We start from the raw sequence: 18,323 nt of genomic DNA, 5'->3' as shown, positions 1-18,323 counted from the left end.
ACTTGTGCCTGCCTCACCAGCCGATTACCATCAGCCCTACCTACTCGCTGTCGGTGTTCTGCTACCTATCCGGACCTGCCTCCATCTGCCAGGCACTTGTGCCCTCTGAACTTTTGAATTCCTGTTACCACCTCCAGGGGTTCATTAGCCAGGGGATACGAGGGGCCGCTCCCTGCATTCCGGGCTCGTCTACTAGGTACGTGACAGTACTGGACAGCCATGTCCGAGCCTGCGCAGGGAGCCTCCCCCATGGACGAGCTTTGCCGCCACCTGGCTGGCCTTACCCAGGCAGTAAAGAGTCTACAAGAAGGCTACGGCAGACTGGAAGAACAAGTCCAGGCGCTATCTGCTTCTTCGCCAGCTGCTCCGGGGGCCCATGCCCCACCATCAGTGGTGATGATGCCACCCGAGCCCAGGGTCCCAACTCCGGAACGATTCGCGGGAGACCGGAACAAGTTCAGAGCCTTCCGCAACTCCTGCGAGCTCTATTTCGCCCTGCAACCGAGGACCTTCTCCCTTGAGGCGACTAAGGTGGGGTTCGTTATTTCCCTTCTGACGAACGAACCTCAGGCCTGGGCACATCGTCTGCTGGAACGAAAGGATCCGTCCTTAGACACCATGAACACCTTCTTCCTGGCAATCTCTAGACTCTACGAGGATCCCCAACTCGCTGCGACCGCTGAAGCAGCCTTACACGCCCTGCAACAAGGTCGCAGGCCTGTGGAGGACTATGTGTCGGAGTTCCGACGTTGGAGCGCCGACACGGACTGGAACAACGCGGCCCTGCGATATCAGTTCCGCATGGGTCTGTCCGAGCCTCTGAAGGACGAGTTGGCACGTGTGGGCATTCCCGAAACTCTGGAAGCTCTGATAGACATCTCAGTCCAAATTGATAGGCGCCTGAGAGAGCGCCGCCAAGAGAGTTCTACCGAAGCTACTCGCCCGGTCTGGATGTTACCACGGGTGCCTAGCTCCGCCCACCCAGCTCCTTCTGTTCCAGCCGCAGCCACTTTGGATCCCCCGGAACCTATGCAGCTGGGGCTACTCCGTCCATCCCTGACTCCAGAGGAACGCCAACATCGCCGGGTCAACAACCTCTGCCTGTACTGTGGAGAGCCAGGACACTTTGTTCGCACTTGCCCAGCTAAGATGCGTAAGTGCCTCCTTGTTCCACCTGTCCCCTCTCCTGTGTTGTCTGATAACACCTCTCACCTGGCTGTTCCTGTTCTTTTGCAGCTTCCAGGAAGGACTATTCCAACCCACGCAGTTATTGACTCCGGGGCGTGCAGTGGCTTTGTAGACTCGTCCTTCGCCCTGAAGAACAGGATTCCCCTTAGGCCGAGAGAGAAGGGGCTCTCGGTATACCTGGCCGATGGGTCTACTTTGGAATCAGGACCAGTGACTCAGGAGACTAGTCCCCTATCTGCTGTCATCGCCGGGACTCACCAAGAATTCCTATGCCTAGATGTCATCAAGTCTCCTCTGTTCCCCATCATTCTAGGTATGCCTTGGTTGAAAGCACACAACCCACGCATCGATTGGGCCACTGGAATGATTGAGTTTCCTTCGGTCTACTGTCTCCAGCATTGTTGCCCTAAAGTTAACGGGGACTCTTCGGCCCTCCTCTGCTTGGAAGCAGACGAAGAAACCCGACAAGCAGTGCCCAAGGAATATCATGACTTCCTAGATGTTTTCAGTAAGAAGGGGGCCGAGACTCTACCACCTCATAGGCCATATGACTGCCCTATTGAACAACTCCCGGGGGCAGAAATCCCCTTCGGAAGAATCTTCCCTCTATCCGAGTCTGAACTGAGTACCCTGAAGTCCTACTTGGATGATAACCTTGAGAAGGGATTTATCCGACCCTCTACCTCCCCGGCTGGCGCTGGGATTTTCTTCGTGGAAAAGAAAGACCACTCCTTACGCCCATGTGTGGACTATCGGGCGTTGAACAAAAATCACCATCAAAAATCGCTACCCCCTGCCATTAGTACCCGAACTTTTTCAGAGACTAGATTCTGCTAAGTTGTTCTCCAAGCTGGATCTTCGGGGTGCCTACAACCTCGTCCGTATTAGGAGGGGTGACGAGTGGAAGACTGCCTTCCGTACCCGCTTCGGGCACTTCGAATACTTGGTGATGCCGTTCGGGTTGTGTAACGCCCCAGCCACGTTTCAGCATTTTGTCAATGACATTTTTAGAGATTACCTTGATCTGTTTGTAATTATTTACCTTGACGACATCCTAATTTTTTCCCCCACTTTAGCCGACCACCGGGAACACGTGAAGAAGGTTCTGACTCGTCTCCGCCTTCACGGCTTGTACGCCAAACCCGAGAAATGTGTCTTCGAACGGCAGAGCATCCAGTTTCTCGGCCTGGTCATCTCTGTGAGAGGGATTGAGATGGATCCCCAGAAGATCTCCGCAATTCAGGACTGGCCTGTCCCTTCCGATAAAAAGGGAGTTCAGCGATTTGTGGGATTCGCAAATTTTTACCGCAAGTTTATTAAGGGATTCTCTTCTATTATCTCTCCCATTACCGGACTGACCAAGCAGGGCCAGAAGTTTCATTGGACCCCCCGAAGCACAAGAGGCCTTCAAGACCCTGAAGGATTTGTTCGTATCGGCCTCTGTCCTGAAACACCCCGATTCCGCTCTACCATATATCCTCGAAGTTGACGCCTCAGAAATAGCAGTCGGAGCGATTCTTTCCCAGAGGCAGGGGCCCAAGTCCTTACTCCACCCGGTTGCCTTCTTTTCCCGCAAATTGTTGGAGGCAGAGAGGAACTACGACGTCGGAGATCGTGAGTTACTGGCAATTAAATCTGCACTCGAGGAGTGGCGCTACCTGCTGGAGGGAGCCATCCATCCGATCCTGGTCTATACCGACCACAAAAACTTGGAGTACCTTAAGACAGCAAAGAGATTGAAGCCCCGTCAGGCCAGGTGGGCACTCTTCTTCTCCAGGTTTTCATTTCACATCACATACCGTCCCGGATCCAAGAATACCAAGCCAGACGCTCTATCCCGCATGTACAGTCAACCGGAGAGCCTGCCACCTACTGATACCATCCTTTCTACAGGGAATTTTCTTCTGCTCCAGGGGGATGTGGTGTCTCAAGTCAAGCAGGCTTCCATAGGCACAACACCTCCATCCGGTATCCCGTTATCTTCCAGTAATGACCTTCTGTGGCATGAGGGCAAGATCTTTGTTCCCCAGGAAGTTCGGACTCTGGTTTTGGCCTCCTGTCATGACCACCCATTGGCCGGCCACTTTGGGGTATTCAAGACTTTGGAATTACTCCGACGCACATTCTGGTGGCCACGAATGAAGGACGACTGCAAGAGTTATGTGGAGGCTTGTGTCACCTGTATTCGGAGTAAGGGCAACAAGTCTAGAGCCTGGGGTCTGCTAAAACCGCTACCTGTTCCTGATAGACCATGGAGGATGATCTCCATGGATTTCATCGTCGAACTCCCTCCTTCGGAGAACTGTTCAACGATCTTCGTCATAGTCGATAGACTCACCAAAATGGCCCACTTCCCGCCCATGAAGGGCACCCCCTCAGCCACAGAGACAGCCAACACCTTCGTTAAGGAGATTGTAAGACTCCATGGCATCCCCGCCAACATCACATCTGATAGGGGGGTGCAGTTCACCTCAAAATTCTGGAGAGCACTCTGCGGAGCTCTGAAAATCGACCTTTGCCTGTCCTCAGCCTACCACCCGCAGACCAACGGCCAGACCGAGAGGACGAACCAGACACTGGAGCAGGACCTTCGTTGTTTCTCGTCCTTCTCCCAAGATGACTGGGTCTCTCTTCTACCTATGGCCGAGTTCGCCTACAACAACACAGTCCACTCTGCCACCAAGCAGTCCCCTTTCTATGCGAACTTTGGCTTCCACCCATTGTTCTTGTCTGGCAATCTCCCCGAGTGTTCGGTACCCGCGGTACAGGAGAGTCTTAACTTCTTTGAAATAAATAACAAACTTCTACAAGAAACCCTGACCAAGTCACAGGAGCATAACAAAGAAGTTTTCGACAGGAAGAGAAGGGGGGAGCTGGATCTCAAGGTTGGGGATCAGGTCTGGTTGTCCACCTTGAACCTTAGACTGTCTTGCCCCTCCAAGAAGTTGGGCCCAAAATTCGTGGGTCCCTTCCCGATCAAGAGGAAATTAAACAACGTGGCTTTTGAGCTCAAGCTTCCTGAATCCTTCCGGATCCATCCAGTCTTCCATGTGTCACTTCTCAAGCCCGCTGTCCCGGATCCTTTCGCTGACAGAATTACCAGTCCTCCAGAACCCGTGATGGTCAATGGGGAAATTGAGTTTGAGATTGAATCCATACTGGACTGCAGGAAGAGACAGAACCAGATTCAATTTTTGGTCAAGTGGAAGGGGTACGGACCTGAGGAGAACTCCTGGGAGCCAGAATCTAACATCCACGCTAAGAGACTCATCCGTGCCTTTAAGAATTCTCACCCGAGTAAGATGGCTCAGTTGGGCATCCGGAGGCTGCCCCTTGGGAGGGGGCAATGTCACGATCGTCCTGGCGTTCCGGTCGCACCCGGGAGACTTACCCGCAGAAGCCTGTCGTTGCTGTCCAGTCTACAGCGTGTTCGGAGATCCTGCTATTCAGTTCCTGTACCTGTTACCTTGGTTCCTGTTACCCGGCTAGTTCTTGACCTTGATCCGTTGCTGCCTGCCTACGACTTCTTGCTTGTCTGACCACGTCTCTGCCTCGTCCTCTTGTACTGCGTTGACCGTTTCCTGCTGACCCGGCCTGCACCCGACTCCGCTGTTCCTGCCTACCCGTTTGGATTTCCTGTGACTGCTGTCTTCGCTGATGACCGTCTGCCTGCCAGTCTACCCACTTGTGCCTGCCTCACCAGCCGATTACCATCAGCCCTACCTACTCGCTGTCGGTGTTCTGCTACCTATCCGGACCTGCCTCCATCTGCCAGGCACTTGTGCCCTCTGAACTTTTGAATTCCTGTTACCACCTCCAGGGGTTCATTAGCCAGGGGATACGAGGGGCCGCTCCCTGCATTCCGGGCTCGTCTACTAGGTACGTGACATGCACCCAGCAACAGCCGCCGGGCCTACACTGCCAGAGCCAGTGGCTATCTGGGCACCAGGGGCAGACAAATAGGATGCACGGCAGCAGGGGATAGGCTGGGGGACAGAGAAACCCCCCCGGACAGAGAGTGGCAAGTGGGTGCTTGGGGTGCACCAAGGCTGTCTTCGACCATCCCCGATTCAGCTTGAAGAACACGCGGGCTCCCCCCGGGTGGTGAGTGAGCGGGGGTCGGAGCTTCGGAAGGCTGAACCAATTTGGCTGTGCCCGCCGGGCATCCACTGCCATGGCCGGTGGCTTCCAATGGAACAGGGGGTGCATGGCAAAAGGGGACAAACCGGAGTACTGAGGTGGCCCTCCACTGCAAATGCGGGACCAGGCTCGGGGCGTAAAAAGGTCAATGGCCAGATCCGGCACGAGGGGGCCAGCAGCCGTGTGGTTCCTTGGCATCCTGGGAGCGCTCCCCCAGGAGGGCTATCACTCTCTGGGGACAGAAGGTCGATGTCAGAAGAGGAGGAGGAGCCCCAGATTATTCGATGTGGAGGAGGCCAGGTGGGGGTCAGGTTAAGAGCAGGTTAAGCGCATTTTCAAAGGTAACCACGTAAGTTCCAGTGGTATGGTCTCCCCCAGCTGTTGCAGGATTATATCAGAGATTATGCTGGTGGGGTTTTTGTTGGGGGGTATTCGGGTTTTGCATGCCTGTTGTGGTTATGGCTGGTGGGTTCTCTCTTCTCTTGCAGGTGGAACACAAGGCCTGGGTTGGATATTGGCTTTCCATCTGGGTTGAGGAGGTGTCACGATCAGGGGTCAGGATCGAAGACCAATTGCTATAGCAGTTGCAGGACTACCACTAACCAGCAGGATAAGAACACAGGCAGTCACCCTGGCAGATGACACAGGCTCACCTGAGGTACGGAGTCTAAGTGCTAACCGGTTTTCACCAGAGCTCCAGATGGTGGAGATGGATTTAGCTGCGTGTTAGTACCAGGTCGCGGTCCTCAGGATCTCCCCACCAGGAGGTGAGCAAGCGGGGGTTCAGTAGCGGATTAGCAGGTGAGGATCAAACAGAAGCGTGGTCAGTAAGCAAGCCAAAAGGTCGGTAACGAGTAGTTGCAGGTTGGGATCAGGCAGAAACGTAGTCGTGCAACAAGCCAAGGGTCGATAACGAGTAGTAGCAAATATAAGCAGCAGCAGGGAAGACAGGAGCGAGAAACAGGCTGGAGATAGCACAATATTCTGGCAAGGAGGAAGTGCAGAGACATGGCTTATATCAGGAAGTTCATGGGAGGAGCAAAGAGTTCAAGGTTCAGCTGAAATCAAGGTACAAGGCAGGGTTGTCTAAAGGATCTAACAAGGCACTGTCCAGTATCTCAGATAGCTCAGAGAGAAGATTCATTGCCAGACACAGCTGAGGTCCCGGGTTCAAGTCCAGGTCCTGACAGTACACCCCTCCTCCCAGGACGGCCACTGGACGTCTTAGGGCCCGGTTTGTGAGGGAACCTCTAGTGGAATTCTCTTGTTAATCTAGGAGCATGAACATTCTGCTCAGGCTCCCAAGAATTTTCTTCTGGCCCATATCCTTCCCATTGAACCAGATATTGCAATTTGTTCCTATAGATCCTGGAATCAAGAATTTTCTCCACCACATATTCTTCTTCACCCTGTACCTTAACAGGTGGAGGGGGTGGAAGAATTCTTCCCGAAAAAGTATTTTCGTGAAAGGGTTTGAGTAGTGATATGTGAAACACAGGGTGAATCTTCATACTGGCTGGAAGTTTTAGGCGAAAGGCGACTGGATTGATCTGGGCCGAGATCTGGAAAGGTCCCACAAACTTTTGTCCCAACTTTGCAGATGAAACATGAACCTTCGGATTTTTAGTAGATAACCACACTTGATCACCCACATGAAAGGTAGGAAGTGCTCTGCGATGTCTATCTGCAGCCTTTTTGTAACTTTTCTGAGCTTCCCTCAAAGTCTCAATCAGTTTATCCTGGATCTCCTGTAAAGCAGTTAATCTGTTGGTAACAGCAGGAATCGGAGTTGAGATAGGGAGATCAGGGATAAAAGCTGAATGATGCCCGGTATTTTGGAAAAAAGGGGTCTGAGAGGTGGAGCTATGTTTAGAATTGTTATAAGCAAACTCCGCTGTAGGAAGATAGTCCACCCAGTCATCCTGAAGATAATTAACAAAACATCGAAGGTACTGCTCTAACGTTTAATTGGTCCGCTCGGTTTGACCATTAGACTGAGGATGAAAAGCAGAAGATAGATTAATTGTTAATCCTAGAGCTGAGCAAAAGCTTTTCCAAAATTTTGAAGTGAATTGTACTCCTCTGTCATAAACTACATCTTCTGGAATTCCATGTAGTCTAAAGATTTCTTGAACCATCAACTCCGCAGTTTGTTCTGCAGAGGGTACCCCCTTGACCGGTATAAAGTGAGCCATCTTCGTGAAGCGGTCAATACCAACCAAGATAGTGGTCATTTCTTTAGAGGGGGGTAAATCAACTACAAAGTCCATGGAGATTGATCCCCATGGTCTTGATGGGACAGGGAGTGGCTGGAGCAACCCCAATGGAGAAGCTCGTGTGTCTTATTGCGAGCACAGACCTGGCACGAGGCTACATAACCTTTGATATCTCTTTTGTACCCAGGCCACCAAAAGGAACGGGATAAAAGTTCCTCTGTCTTAGAAATACCAAAATGTCCAGCAAGTTTGGAGTCATGAACCAACTTGAGGACTTCAACCCGAGCAACTTCAGGTACATAGAGGCGATGTGCTTGAGTCCAGAAGCCATTTTTGTACTCAAGGATGATGTCCATAGGAGGATTTTTGAGGAGTGGGTCATTCTCATACCCTTCCTTGAGGAGACTCAAGAGTGCTTTAGAACTTGTGGCACCTAGAAAGTTCTTTTGAGGCAGGACTGTGTATTCAGAGTTGTTTTCCTGGAGAGGTCCAGACAACATTCGTGATAAGGCATCAGCCTTACCATTCCTTGACCCAGGTCGATATGAGTTAATAAAATTGAACCTGGAAAAGAACAATGACCAACGTGCTTGTCTAGAAGACAATCTCTTGGCAGAACAAATTAATTCCAGATTCTTATGATCTGTGAGAACGGTCACAGGATGCTTAGCACCTTCCAGCAAATGCCTCCATTCAGAAAATGTTTCCTTAACCGGTTCCCGACCAGCGCACGCCGATGTACGTCGGCAGAATGGCACGGGCAGGCATATTGGCGTACAGGTACGTCCAATCTTCAATGCCGCCATGCCATCGCGAGCGCGCCGGCGGTGGCGCGCTCTCGTTCCGGTCGGGACCCACGTGAGGGGATACTCGTGATCGTCTCACGGGACGGCTGAATGGAGGAAATGCTGTGTAAACAGCATTTCTCCATTCTGCCTAGCAACTAGTGACGCTGATCTCTGCTCCATGTGATTGGAGCAGAGATCAGTGTTCACTAAATGAAAGCCCAACCCCCCCACAGTTAGCAACACACCCCTAGGAACACTTAACCCCTACACTGCCACCCACTGGTTAACCCCTTCACTGCCAGTGTCATTTACACAGGAATCACTGCATTTATATAGCAGTGATTACTGTAGAAATGACAATAGTCCCAAAAATGTGTCAAAAATGTCCGATGTGTCCGCCACAATGTCGCAGTCACAATAAAAATCACTGATCACCGCCATTACTAGTAAAAAAATAAATAATAAAAAATTATTAATAAAAATGCCATAAAACTATCCCTATTTTGTAAACGCTATAACTTTTGCGCAAACCAATCAATAATCGCTTATTGCGTTTTTTTTTTACCAAAAATATTTAGAAGAATACGTATCAGCCTAAACTGAGGGAAAAAAATGTTTTTTTTTATATTTTTGGGGGATATTTATTATAACAAAAAGTAAAAAATTATGAGTTTTTTTCAAAATTGTCGCTCTATTTTTGTTTATAGCGCAAAAAATAAAAACCGCAGAGGTGATCAAATACCACCAAAAGAAAGCTCTATTTGTGGGAAAAAAAGGACGTCAATTTTGTTTGGGAGCCACGTCGCAGGACCGCGCAATTGTCAGTTAAAGCGACGCAGTGCCGAATCGCAAAAAGGGGTCTGGTCTTTGACCAGCAAAATGGTCCGGCCTGTAAGTGGTTAATTGCCAGTAACTTCTTATTCCCAATATCATAATTTCTTTTGGCTGAAGACATTAAACAAGAGAAGTAAGCGCAAGGATGAAGCTGCATCTTTTCACCACTTCATTGAGAGAGGATAGCTCCCACGGCAGAGTCCGAAGCATCCACTTCCACTATAAAAGGTAATTCAGGATTGGGATGTACCAATACTGGTGAAGAAGTAAAAATAGTTTTTAACTTTCCAAAAGCAGCCTGTGCCTAAGATGACCACACAAAGGGCACCCTTTCTTTGTTAGTTGGGTAATTGGAGCTATCACCTTAGAGAAGTTCCTTATGAATTTTCTGTAAAAGTTGGCAAACCCGACAAATCGTTGGATTTCCTTAACGTTTCCAGGGGCAGACCAATCTACCACTGCTTTAATCTTCTCGGGATCCATGCTCACTCCATCTGGTGAAATAATATACCCTAAGAACTGGATCTGGGCTTGTTCAAACTCACACTTCTCCAGTTTGATGTAAAATTGATTCTGCCTTAATCTTTCAAAGACAGTGCAAACATGCCTGCGGTGCTCTTCCAGGTTATCGGAAAAGATAAGGATGTCATCCAGATAAGCAATGACAAATTGGTCCAACAGATCTCGAAAAACATCATTTATGAAGTGTTGAAAGGTCGCAGGGGCATTGCAGAGACCAAAAGGCATGACCAAGGACTCAAAATGTCCATATCTGGTTCTAAAGGCAGTTTTCCATTCATCTCCTGGACGGATACGGACCAGGTTATATGCCCCCCGTGGGTCAAGTTTTGTAAACACTTTGGCAGAACAAAGTCTTTCCAACATTTCCGAGATCAAGGGGTGTGGATAACGGTTTTTAATAGTGACCTTATTTATGTGCCTGTAATCAATGCATGGACGCAAGGTGTAGTCTTTCTTTTCAACAAAGAATAGGGCTGCTCCTGCAGGAGATGTTGAGTGTCTAATAAAACCCTTCTCAAAATTTTCATCAAGCCACTCCCTGAGCACTTTTAATTCAGGTTCTGACAGATTAAAAAGGCAGCAGAAAGGTATTTCAGCCCCTGGGAGCAGCTCAATGGGGCAATCGTATGGGCGGTAGGCTTGTGCAATTCGTTTCATAACGAATCGAAATTCGGCCGAATTGTGCATCTTTCGGACATTTGGATGCATCCGAATGTCTGAATAAAAAAATAACGAATTACAACGAATACGAAAGAACTATAACGAATGAATTCGAATGAATTCAACATGATTCGGTAAATCTTTAAGGACCTAATGAAACAAAAGGTCAGCTCAAAGTAAATCTTATAGTCCAATCAGATAATTAATTTTGTGCCAGAGGATGGATTACTGGCAAAGTGCACTCCTGAGAACTGAGTTAGAAGGGTGTTGTATTGTATTTGAGCCGAGGAGAAGAGACGTTGTCATTGTGTGTGTTAAACGATTCAATAAACAAGCGACTTTCCAAACTACGAATCATTATCACGAATGTCTATACATACATAAATAGCGAATTTCAACGAATACAAACGAATGAATTCGACACTCTACCAATAATAACAAATCATCCGAAAACGTATTAATGTAACATAACAAATATAACAGAACGAAATTATGTATTTTACGAATGACAACGAACCGAAACTAAACAGAATTTTCCATTGTGCACAAGTCTAAAGGTAATTTATCTGCATTTTTCTTATCACAGACATCCCGGAACGCATGGTATTGTGGAGGCAAGTTGTGATATGACTCGGTAGTTACGACACCAACTTGCAATTCCTTGACCAGCGGAGAACTTGTTTGGTAAGATTCCCTACAGTGTTCCTTGCAGTGGGAAGATGTGAAATCTATGGTCCGTGTTCCCCAGTTGATAGAGGGATTGTGAGTGGAGAACCAAGGAATGCCCAAAATGACGGGAAATTTTGGTGATGTAATCAACTGAAAGCTGATGGTCTCACGATGGTCAGCCTCAAACTGGGTTACCAGAGGAACTGTTTTATGGGCAACAGGTCCTGAGGATAAGGGTGAACCATCAACCGTCTCCATCTCAATAGGCGCAGATGTATTTCTGGCTTGAATGTTATTGCGGTGGGCAAACTCTATGTCCATAAAGTTTCCTCCAGCCCCAGAGTCCAGCATAGCAGAGCAGCGGATTTCACGGCCCTCAGAAATAAGCTTAATAGGGATGACAAAATGAGACAGTGGAGAATTTACTTTATTTTCTTCGAGAATCAATGGGGAGATAGACTGGGTAATAGAGTTGATTTGTTTAGGCAGGATCACATCAGTCGCCGCAGCTGTTCTTCTAACCTTGTTAGGACAGTTAACTGCGTAATGCCCAGAGTCTCCACAATATAGACAGAGATTCTCTGAACATCTTCTTTCTTTCTCCTGAAAAGAAATGGATCTCTTAATTGCATCAACCTGCATAGGTTCAGCTGTGTCAGAATCTGGAGAAACTCTTGGATCCTTCTGAACAAATTGACTAGCAGGGAAATGCATGCCACCATTACTTACAAACATTCCCAGCCTCTCCTTCCTCCTTTCTGTAAGCCTCTGATCAAGTTGGATACATAGTTGGATGAAGGCTTCAAGATCATTAGGAGTCTCTACTCTGGCAAGCTCATCTTTTACCTGTTCAGAAAGCCCTTGGCGGAACTGACTTTTTTGCGCTGCTGGGTTCCAAATGGTATCTGCCATCCTCCGTCTGAATTCAGCTGTGTATTCAGCAACAGAGCGTTTACCCTGCTGTAAACTATGCGACTTTGCTTCAGCCGTAGTGCAGCAGTTGGGATCATCAAAAACTTGATTCATTGCATCCTCGAAAGTCTGGAAATTATTCAGCATGGCACTGTCTTGTTCGATATAGGGGGAGGCCCAGGCTAGAGCTTCCCCAGTCAGGAGGTTGATAATAAACATTACCTTCTGTCTTTCAGAAATGAATGCAGTGGGTCGCATTTGGAAATAGATGCGACACTGGTTAAGAAAACCTCTGTAATGGTGGCAGTCGCCATTAAACTTGGGTGGGTGAGGCATATGTGTGTTAGTATTATCTCGGGAACGTAGATCCAGCAATTGTTTTGTCAGAGCACGGATCTCTTCATGCTGCTCCTTCACCACACCTTCCAGTACGGAGAATTTTTCTTGGTAAGTGACACCGAAATCCTGCAGCTCTGCAATTTGCTGCCTGAATGGAGCCACAGCATTTGCTATAGCGGCCTCCATGTTTTGGGCCAGAATATTCTGTCACGATCAGGGGTCAGGCTCGAAGACCAATTGCTATAGCAGTTGCAGGACTACCACTAGTGATGGACGAACTTCCGACAGGATGTTTCGCGAACGCGAACCGCGAACGCGGCCGATAGTTCACGAACCGTAACGTTCGCGGCGGGACCCATTGACTTCAATGGGAGGCAAACTTTACAAACCTACAGGTCATATTTGCAGCCACAAAATAATTACTAGCTGTGCACACATAGTCCCACCACATGGCCAATGACATAACACATGTATGAGGTGAATCTGGGATCGACAACTACAAGCATTCTTTTTTTATATGTGAAATTGTGACAATTCAGGACTGTGGAGCGCATGAAGGCAATGGAGGAGAGGGAAGGTCAGGGTAGGCAAAGAAGAGGGTGCAGGAGATGATCACCAGCATCGTGATATAGAGCACTGACACCTGCACCGTGATAGAGTCATCTGACACCAGCACCGTGATAGAGAGCACTGACATCAGCAGCGTGACATACAGCAATGACACCTGCACAGTGATAGAGTGATTTGACACCAGCACCATGATAGAGAGCACTGACATCAGCAGCATGACATACAGCAATGACACCTGCACCATGATAGAGTGATCTGACACCAGCACCATGATAGAGAGCACTGACATCAGCAGCGTGACATACAGCAATGACACCTGCAGCGTGATAGAGTGATCTGACACCAGCACCATGATAGAAAGCACTGACATCAGCAGGCTTGACATACAGCAATGACACATGCACCGTGATAGAGTGATCTGACACCAGCACCGTAATAGAGAGCACTGACATTAGCAGCGTGACATACAGCAATGACACCTGCACCGTGATAGAGTGATCTGACGCCAGCATCATGATAGAGAGCACTGACATTAGCAGCGTGACATACAGCACTGACACCAGCACCGTGATATACAGCACTGACACCAGCACCGTGATATACAGCACTGACACCTGCACCGTAAGCAGCCCCAGGAGGAAGTCAGCATAGCACAGGGATGGTGGGAGCCCCTCATAATGAGCATAGCACAGGGATGGTGGGAGCCCCTCATAATATGCACAGCAGAGGTACAGCCCCAGGAGTAAGTCAGCATAGCACAGGGATGGTGGGAGCCCCTCATAATAAGCAGCCCCAGGAGGAAGTCAGCACAGCACAGGGATGGTGGGAGCCCCTCATAATATGCACAGCAGAGGTACAGCCCCAGGAGTAAGTCCGCATAGCACAGGGATGGTGGGAGCCCCTCATAATAAGCAGTCCCAGGAGGAAGTCAGCACAGCACAAGGATGGTGGGAGCCCCTCATAATGAGCATAGCACAGGGATGGTGGGAGCCCCTCATAATGAGCATAGCACAGGGATGGTGGGAGCCCCTCATAATATGCACAGCAGAGGAACAGCCCCAGAAGCTCAGCACAGGGATGGTGGGAGCCCCTCATAATGAGCATAGCACAGGGATGGTGGGAGCCCCTCATAATATGCACAGCAGAGGTACAGCCCCAGGAGGAAGTCAGCACAGCACAGGGATGGTGGGAGCCCCTCATAATGAGCATAGCACAGGGATGGTGGGAGCCCCTCATAATATGCACAGCAGAGGTACAGCCCCAGGAGGAAGTCAGCACAGCACAGGGATGGTGGGAGCCCCTCATAATAAGCAGCCCCAGGAGGATGTCAGCACAGCTCAGGGATGGTGGGGGCCCCTCATAATAAGCAGCCCCAGGAGAAATATGACACCGCTCAACCTCTTCAAACAGGAGGATACTGGCATATAGTACGGTGTGCTTTTTTTGTACAAGGAAGTGAGCCAAAATGAAGGAAGTACGCTTATCGGTCACGATCCCCCCTGCTGCGCTGAACGTCCTTTCGGACAGGACACTGGACGAGGGGCAAGCCAACAGTTCGATTGCAAATTGGGCAAGCTCTGGCCAGAGGTCAAGCCTGCCCACCCAGTAGTCCAGGGGTTCATCACTCCTCAGAGCGTCCACATCGGCCGTTAACCCGATGTAGTCGGACACCTGATTGGTCTAGGCTTTCCCTGATGCTGGATCCGGATGACACCTGTCGATGGGTCGGCTGAAAGAATGACCTCATATCAGAAGTCACCAACACATCTTCAAACCGGCCTCTTCTTGCAGGTGCTGTTGGATTGGTACCCGCAACTCCTTCTCTGGGAGTGGGAATTGCTCCTCTGCCAGCGCACGCAAAAGCAGAATGCAGCATTTCTCAAAGCAAGGCCTGGACGTGCTCCATTCTGACAGCCCTCTGTGACGGCAGTAACATTTCCGCCATTTTGTGTTTGTACCGGGGGTCTAAGTACGTTGCCACCCAGTACTGGTCCTTGACCCTTATGCTTTTTATACGGGGGTGCCTATTAAAACACTGGAGCATGAAGGCCCCCATTTGCACTAAACTGGAAGCGCTGTGGTGGCCTGGCTCCTGCTCATCATCCAGGATAATGTCATCCTCTTCATTCTCCTCTTCCCATCCACGCACAACAACAGGAATCCCAGAAAGGTTTAACCACTTCCCGACCAGCGCACGACGATGTACGTCGACAGAATGGCACGGGCAGGCATATTGGCGTACAGGTACGTCCAATATTCGATGCCGCCCTGCCATCGGGAGCGTGCCGCCGGCGGCGCGCTACCGCGCTGGTCGGGACCCCCGTGAGTCCGGTCGCGGGACCCGCGGACTCGATCGCCGTGGGCATCCCCGCGATCATCTCACGGAGCAGCCGAATGGAGGAAATGCTGTATAAACAACATTTCTCCATTCTGCCTAGCAACTAGTGACGCTGATCTCTGCTCCATGTGATTGGAGCAGAGATCAGTGTACACTAAATGAAAGCCCAACCCCCCCCCACAGTTAGTAACACACCCCTAGGAACACTTAACCCCTACACTGCCACCCACTGGTTAACCCTTTCACTGCCAGTGTCATTTACACAGGAATCACTGCATTTATATAGCAGTGATTACTGTATAAATGACAATGGTCCCAAAAATGTGTCAAAAATGTCCGATGGGTCCCCCACAATGTCGCAGTCACAATAAAAATCGCAGATCGCCGCCATTACTAGTAAAAAAAAAAATTATAAAAAATTATTAATAAAAATGCTATAAAACTATCCCTATTTTGTAAACGCTATAACTTTTGCGCAAACCAATCAATAATCGCTTATTGCGATTTTTTTTACCAAAAATATGTAGAAGAATACGTATCGGCCTAAACTGAGGGAAAAAAATATTTGTTTATATATTTTTGGGGGATATTTATTATAACAAAAAGTAAAAAATAATGCATTTTTTTCAAAATTGGCGCTCTATTTTTGTTTATAGAGCAAAAAATAAAAACCGCAGGGGTGATCAAATATCACCAAAAGAAAGCTCTATTTGTGGGAAAAAAAGGATGTCAATTTTGTTTGGGAGCCACGTCGCACGACCGCGCAATTGTTAGTTAAAGCGTCGCAGTGCCGAATTGCAAAAAGTGGTCTGGTCTTTGACCAGCAAAATGGTCCGGTCTGCAAGTGGTTAAAGCATGCTCTTCTTGCTCCTCCTCATCCGCTTCGGCACCATCCTCCTCTGACTCCTCTTCAGACTCCTGTTGTTCACTTGTCTCAGATAGAGTAGCCCCCCCTGGGAATTCATCCAGCATTGCGACTTCCTCATCTTCCCGCTCCTGCTCCTCCACAGCTTGATCAATGACACGACGCAATGCACGCTCCATAAAGAAGGCATAAGGTACCATGTTACTGATGGCGCCATGGCTGCGACTGACCAGTTTGGTGATCTCCTCAAATGGCTGCAGAAGTCTTCATGCGTCGCGCATGAGCAGCCACTGGCGCAGTGAAAAAAACCCCAGCTCCCCAGAACCTGTTTTGCCGCAGAGTTCATACAGTTAGACGTTAACTGCATGTTTCTGCTGGAGCAGCCTATCAAGCATATACAGTGGTGTGAAAAAGTGTTTGCCCCCTTCCTCATTTCCTGTTCCTTTGCATGTTTGTCACACTTAAGTGTTTCGGAACATCAAACCAATTTAAACAATAGTCAAGGACAACACAAGTAAACACAAAATGCAATTTGTAAATGAAGGTGTTTATTATTAAAGGTGAAAAAAAATCCAAACCATCATGGCCCTGTGTGAAAAAGTGATTGCCCCCTAAACCTAATAACTGGTTGGGCCACCCTTAGCAGCAACAACTGCAACCAAGCGTTTGCGATAACGTGCAATGAGGCTTTTACAGCGTCCTGGAGGAATTTTGGCCCACTCATCTTTGCAGAATTGTCCTAATTCAGTTACATTAGAGGGTTTTCGAGCATGAACGGCCTTTTTAAGGTCATACCACAACATCTCAATAGGATTCAGGTCAGGACTTTGGCTAGGCCACTCCAAAGTCTTCATTTTGTTTTTCTTCAGCCATTCGGTGGTGGACTTGCTGGTATGTTTAGGATCATTGTCCTGCTGCAGAACCCAAGTTTGTTTCAGCTTGAGTACACGAACAGATGGTTGGACATTCTCCTTCAGGATCACGGCAAGTCTTCCAGGTCCTGAAGCAGCAAAACAGCCCCAGACCATCACACTACCACCACCATATTTTACTGTTGGTATAATGTTCTTTTTCTGAAATGCAGTGTTCCTTCTACGCCAGATATACTTGGACACACACCTTCCAAAGAGTTCCACTTTTGTCTCATCGGTCCACAGAATGTTGTCCCAAAAGTCTTGGGGATCATCAAGATGTGTTGTGGAGAAATTAAGACGAGCTTTGATGTTCTTTTTGCTCAGCAGTGGTTTTCTCCTTGGAACTCTGCCATGCAGGCCATTTTTGCCCAGTCTTTTCCTGATGGTGGAGGCATGAACGCTGACCTCAACTGAGGCAAGTGAGGCCTGCAGTTCCTTGGACGTTGTTGTGGGGTCTTTTGTGACCTCTTGGATGAGTCGTCGCTGCGCTCTTGGGGTAATTTTGGGCGTCCGGCCACTCCTGGGAAGGTTCACCACTGTTCCATGTCTTCGCCATTTGTGGATAATGGCTCTCACTGTGGTTTGCTGGATTCCCAAAGCTTTGGAAATGGCTTTATAACCCTTTCCAGACTGATAGATCTCAATTACTTTCTTTCTCAATTGTTCCTGAATTTCTTTGGGTCTCGGCATGATGTGTAGCTTTTAAGGATCTTCTGGTGGACCTTACTGTGTCAAGCAGCTCCTATTTAAGTGATGCCTTGATTGTGAACAGGTGTGGCAATAATCAGGCCTGGGTGTGGCTAGAGAAATTGAACTCAGGTGTGGACAACCACAGTTATAGTATGTTTTAACCCTCTAATGTAACTGAATTAGGACAATTCTGCAAAGATGAGTGGGCCAAAATTCCTCCAGGACGCTGTAAAAGCCTCATTGCACGTTATCGCAAACGCTTGGTTGCAGTTGTTGCTGCTAAGGGTGGCCCAACCAGTTATTAGGTTTAGGGGGCAATCACTTTTTCACACAGGGCCATGATGGTTTGGATTTTTTTTCACCTTTAATAATAAACACCTTCATTTACAAATTGCATTTTGTGTTTACTTGTGTTGTCCTTGACTATTGTTTAAATTGGTTTGATGTTCCGAAACACTTAAGTGTGACAAACATGCAAAGGAACAGGAAATGAGGAAGGGGGCAAACACTTTTTCACACCACTGTAGAAGGTTGAGTTCCATCGCGTCGGGCAATCGCAAATAAGACGTCTGACCGGCAGATTTGTGTCGCCGCTGAATGTCAGCAAGGCGAGCCATGGCCATGTAAGATCTTCTGAAATGGGCCGAGATTTCCTTTGCCTGCTGCAAGATGTCCTGG

This window comes from Lithobates pipiens, unplaced genomic scaffold, assembly GCF_037356315.1.
Source record: "Lithobates pipiens isolate NorthernLeopardFrog02 unplaced genomic scaffold, aLitPip1_a1.2 Scaffold_18, whole genome shotgun sequence".
Taxonomy (NCBI): Eukaryota; Metazoa; Chordata; class Amphibia; order Anura; family Ranidae; genus Lithobates; species Lithobates pipiens.
This window is presented reverse-complemented; position numbering follows the sequence as displayed.